Source organism: Malus sylvestris, chromosome 12 (assembly GCF_916048215.2).
Source record: "Malus sylvestris chromosome 12, drMalSylv7.2, whole genome shotgun sequence".
Lineage (NCBI taxonomy): Eukaryota > Viridiplantae > Streptophyta > Magnoliopsida > Rosales > Rosaceae > Malus > Malus sylvestris.
Genome location: NC_062271.1, coordinates 19,814,307 through 19,820,227, shown reverse-complemented (window position 1 = coordinate 19,820,227; position 5,921 = coordinate 19,814,307).

Here is a 5,921-nt window from a genome sequence, read left to right as displayed (position 1 = left end):
CATAAGGGCTTAAATCTTAATTTTTTTTTCATCACAGAAACTATCTTCAAACTATTTTATCACTAGAGGACTGCTAAGTTAGGCAAAAAGAGATCATCTATCTTTCAAATTCTCGTTAATCTCTGGACTTTATTATGTTCTTGTATTTCAGACCTAAATCTATCGAAATGGATATAAAATCATGAGTTCATAAAAATGCTCTTTTTAACATGGTACTATTAGAGCCAATTAGATACACAAGAAAATATCTTTTCTCGAAGAATTTTACACGAACAAATTAATTTTAGAGCCAACTAAGTACAAGAAGATACCTTTTTCTCGACGAAGATAAAAACAAATGTCTAATATATGCGTTTGAAGAACATTTGGGGGATACAGCAAATTTTTCAGGAAAAATCTTAGCAAAGTGCATCACAAACCCTAAACACATACTAGTGCACACCGAAACTATCTAAACTGAACAATTCAAGATTCAGTTAGAGCACGGAGCCACATACTACATCTACATGCGCATCCAACATTATATCAAATGGGTCTAAGGTCTTTTTGAGTTTATTATATGAATTTAATCAACATAATTAACTTCGTATAAACAATTGTGAAATTTTAACAAATTTCAGACCATGAATTCCTACACTAATGTTGCACAAATTAAATTCGCTTAACCTATACATATTTAAGTAACACAAACTCAAAACTTCACATCATACACAATTTCAATACATATAAATCTCACAATTAAACAAATTCAAACATATTTATAATTAGGATACAAATGCATACCTTTCCTTTAATTTACTTCCAATCCAATCACAAACCCACATAAATCAAAATTAATTAAACACACATCGAAGACAAAATTAATCAACAAATCAAAATAAACTAACCTTCAATTAATTGGGAGAGGAAGAGATGGAGGAGAGTGTGTGCAAGAGAGAGATGCAGCGGGAAGGGGTGCAGAGAAAGGGAAAATGGGGAGAAAGAAGAAGGCACAAACCTAAATGGTGAATTAGGGTTTGCCTGACGAATATGCAGCGGGAAGGGGTGCAGAGAAAGGGAAAATGGGGAGAAAGAAGAAGGCACAAACCTAAATGGTGAATTAGGGTTTGCCCAACGAAAGTACTCGTCGGGCAACCGCTCCAATGCCGTCGAGTAAAAGCGTTTCCGCTGGTGTTTTTAACACATCGGCGTGGTCCTTTGCTCAACAAACAGAAGCCGTTAGTCAACGAAACCATCTGTTGGGCAAAGAGTACTTAGCTGACGAACCATGGTTTCATCCCGCGAGCCTCAATACATTTCACGCCAATTTTTTCTCTTGACCCCAAAACCTTGCCCAACGGATTCAGTCTTGCCCTACCACATTGTTCCGTCTCCTAAAAATTTTCAGTAAACCCTAAATGTTGACCATCGCCCTACAAACTAGCTATTTTGTCGAAAATGTTTGTTAATCGACAAATTTGTTTTCATCGGGCAAGGTTTCGTAAGGCAACCCCTATTTTCTGGTATCAAATCAATTTTTTTTATAATATTTTATTGAGCTAGAGATATCCAGTTAATGTCACCGTTTTTGTTTTTGTTCAAATCCAATGCCACCCCTTCATTTTTTTTCTTTGTTCAAATCCACTAGTCCTACATCTCCACTACTTGAAATGTATAATTGTGGCCGATTCTTGTTACCTTTTCTGCAAAGTTATGTACATGTGTTCTATGTTCATATTGCTAGACATCCATGCTACCATTTCTTTTCTGGTGTGAAATCTAATGTCACCTTTAGGCCTAGTTTGGGGTTCCTGTTTTTTTTTTTTTTTTTTTTTAACTGTTTCTGTTGTGCTATCATAATAAATAACTGTGAAATAAAGCATCTGAGTGTTTGATAAACTACAGTTGTAAAAGTACTTTTAACAAAATTAAAAAAAAATAAAAAAATGTTAGAGTGTTTGATAAACTTTTATTACAAGTAATTCAACTATGTAAAATGATTGAAATTGACATAATATTAGGTATGCTATTAGTTTTATAATTTACAAAATAATAGTACGTTTAACTCAAATTCTAAATAATTATTAGAGAAATTTGCACAACCACCACCTAACTATACATTAGGGTACATTTTAACACAACTATCGATTCCCAGCTAGTCTTTGGTGCTAATTTGTACATTCTTATGAGTTTTCTTTTAATCTTTTAATTTATTTAAAAAAATTATAAAAAAGTTAAAAAAAAAAAAAAAAACAAGACGAAATTGTTTGCCCATCCCTAATTCCTTCTCCAGCAACGACAACCTTTCCTCCCCCAAACTCACACAACACTACCATTAAATTTCATAAACAATGATCTCTTCCTTGCCCCCATCACCTTACATCCATCGTTCCAATTTAAATTAAACAAATGACCGAAATCAATCCCATCTGGTAGGGGATTGGAGATTTGAAGGCTAAAAATACATAGTCTGAATCGAGAAAATCAGATTCGACCTTTGCAGCCGTTATTATAATACAAGAGATTTATGCTGCTTTGTCTACAAGCTTGGAGGGAGAGAGCTAGCTGGAGACGAGAAAGTGAGCTATGAAGGATGCAAAATTAGGCTGATTAGTTTCGTGAGGACAAAGAATGGAGACGATAGGGAGAGAAGGAAGGGTAGAGTTGTCTTTGGGAAATTTCAATTTTTTTTTGGTAGAAAATGAAGTTTCATTAATTAAAGGAAGATACAATTTGTGCTAGAAAGGTTTAAACCTAAACAGAGCACAAAAACCTACACAACAAAGTAAACATAAGATAGAGGACAATCCCAAACAAGGAGAGCTACAACTCCATCGACAAAGAGAGGCCCACACTGATTTAGGCCCGTAGGTTACAAAAGAAACAATAAACAATAAAACCCTCAAATCTCGAAGCCAAAAACTGGTCACCACTGCCGCATCCGCCGTTACCTCCGCGAAGAAAGACATCGCACCAAACAGAAAAAAGCACCCGAACCAAAACTCAGATCTGAGTATTGCACAGAATCAATCCAGCCAAAGCCACTATAGCCACACCTGCAAAAAAAAGTCACCAAATGTAACAAAGGAAGGGGGAGGGCGAAGGGGGTGTGTAAAACACCCTTGTTCCGATGTGAATCGTTCCACACTTCGCCTAATTTTTCCAGATCGACAGTGAGCTGTGCAGGTTGGGTCTTGATTCAAGATAGAGCCCAATACTCATAGATCTAAAACATGGTTCAGAGTTGGGAAATATGAAGGGCAACAGGAGGGAGGTATGAGAACAGGGTGTGATGGGGAGGTATGAGGGGATGACGGTGAGCGACCGATGATTGAGGAGAGGGAACAAAAGTGAGACCAAAGCTCAGATAGATGAGACAAAGCTCAGAAAAAAAGCATAAAAAAAAAGACAGGGAATGGAAGAGAAGAAAGAAAAGTAGAAGGAAGCAGGAGAGATTTTCAGGGCTGCCATTGACCCTATAGCTAAAGGCTAGGCCGACGGCTGAGCAAGGGTTTCTCTTGGGGCTTTTCACATATAAAGACAGAGAGAGAGAGAGAGCAAGTGGATTGGTGTTGAGATTTTGTCTTTGGGAAATTTCATTAATGCGCACTATTCACTCCGCCTGCTCCCAAAAAAACACTTAAAAAAAACCGATATTATTTACACTAAAGGAACGAGGATGAGCATAGCCCACAATGAGTTAACAATAAGGTGGTTCAAATTTGACTTTGGCAAGAATCGAACTTAAGACTTCTCACTTACAAGTGAAGAGAAAAATCACTAAACCGTAGTACTAAGTGGCGAAAAAAACACTCTTTTTATAAGCATGGTTTTACCTGCTTCTGTTATCTGAGGTTTTTTTACCCATAATTTTGAAAATAAGCACTTTTTCTTTTATTTATCAAATACAATTATTCTCCTACTTTTCAAAAAGCTGCTTTTTAAAAAATTTAGACAACTCCAAATCAGCCCTTAGTGTAATCTTATTTCTATTCAGAGGGTGTACCACTAGCCCTAAAATCAAAATTAGTTGAAATTTGTTTGTTGGCCGATCCTTGTTACCTTTGAACAACGACACCGGCATTTGGTCTCTAATCTCTATTCATATGCAGAAAATGAAATAATATTCTGTTCCCATCTGCAAATAAAAGGCATAGTATTTCAACCTAACTTGAGCTTCCCTACATAAATCAATTAGTAACTTAATAACAGTAAAGTTATATGCATACTAATTTGTATTTTCAATTAAAAAGAAAGTTGGAATATGATCATAAGATTAGGTTGGTTTAAATAAAATTGTAAAACAATTGAGAATGAGTTTGAAATAACTAGAAACATTGACTATATTTCTTTTTGAAGAAAACTGGAGGTTCCTCAAATTGAAAGGAATCAAACTTGTTTGGCTAATTAATGTGCATGCAATTAGCAGAACGACAAACGTGACAGTCAAATACAATACCAACGCTATATCACCTTTGACAATAATTTTAAATAAATATATGCAAATGTAAATGCGATAACCCCAATCTAGAGTCATCGATCAACGTGGCGTTTCATGATCCAGAATCATCAATATTTTGTGAGGTTCATGTACTTTGGTAATACGATTGGTACATGTAGATTTGTCAAGGGGATCACTTTGATTTTGGTTCCTAATCAACTTAATTGTTATAATAAAATCTTGTGTGTTTAAATAGTTTGATTGAAGTCCCTAACATCATTTATTTAAGGGATTTAACTCCACTTATGCATTCAATATCCCACAAAATTATGAAATTTAAACAAATTTAAATAATATTTTTACAATATAACAATTACTTAAAAATCAATAATAGAGTAATATTGTTCTTCACATAGTTTAAGCAAAAACATAATGTATCAAGCAAAAAAATAATGTACCCACATAATTATTAATATATTGTAATATGTTGCAATCCTATTAGATTAGAGTAATATTTTTACAATATAACAATTACTTAAAAATCAATAATAGGGTAATATTGTTCTTCACATAGTTCAAGCAAATAAATAATGTACCCACATAATTATTAATATATTGTAACATGTTGCAGTCCTATTAGATTAGGAATGTGATCATGTAAATCCTATCATATATGGGATATCCTTGTGGGATTCTACCATATCTTTAGACTAGATATTATCACATTAGAATTGTAATCCTATTGGGATAAGGAATTTACCTTCCCTACTACTATAAATAAAGGCACAATGGGGAGATACAACACACACCTCACAATTACACATTTCTCTCTTTCTCTCTAATGTTGTTGCACCCCCACTCCCTATGTTCTTTATATGATTCAGTAAATTAGGCTTACAATTCGTTGTCAACACGTTTTCGACGTTGCACTAAAGAGAGTTTGGTCTTCAATCAGGGGAGTATTACATTTTAATCATTCTTTTTATGATTAATTTATCATTTTATTGAATTCATCTACTTGCCATTGACTCAATCTAATTTTTCTTTGTTGAACATGATACAATGCATTGGAGATGCAATTCCGGTTTTCAGATAAGGATCTTCGTTGAAATTCAAAGGCTTAGTTGTTTTCTGCCAATCAAGTTCTTTTAAAATAAATTAAGATATTTGAAACGACCTTGAAGCATGAAAACATTTCCCATGATTCATGAACCCCCTATATTTATATTTTCCTTTCAATTATATATATATATATATATATATATATATATATATATATATATATATACTGTTCCAAAAAAGGGCCTAGGCGGTGGTGAGCCGAGGCGTTTTCTTGCAAATCAGTTGGAAAAATCGAATTAGCTCTAGTAGGCCGCCTAGGCAGGCTAGGCGGGCTAGGAGGGGCTAGGCGGGGCTAGGCGGGCGGTTTTCTTTTTAATGAAATTAAAAAATAAAATAAAAAATCCTATCTAAGTCTAAGTGGTTTAAAATTGTGAACTTG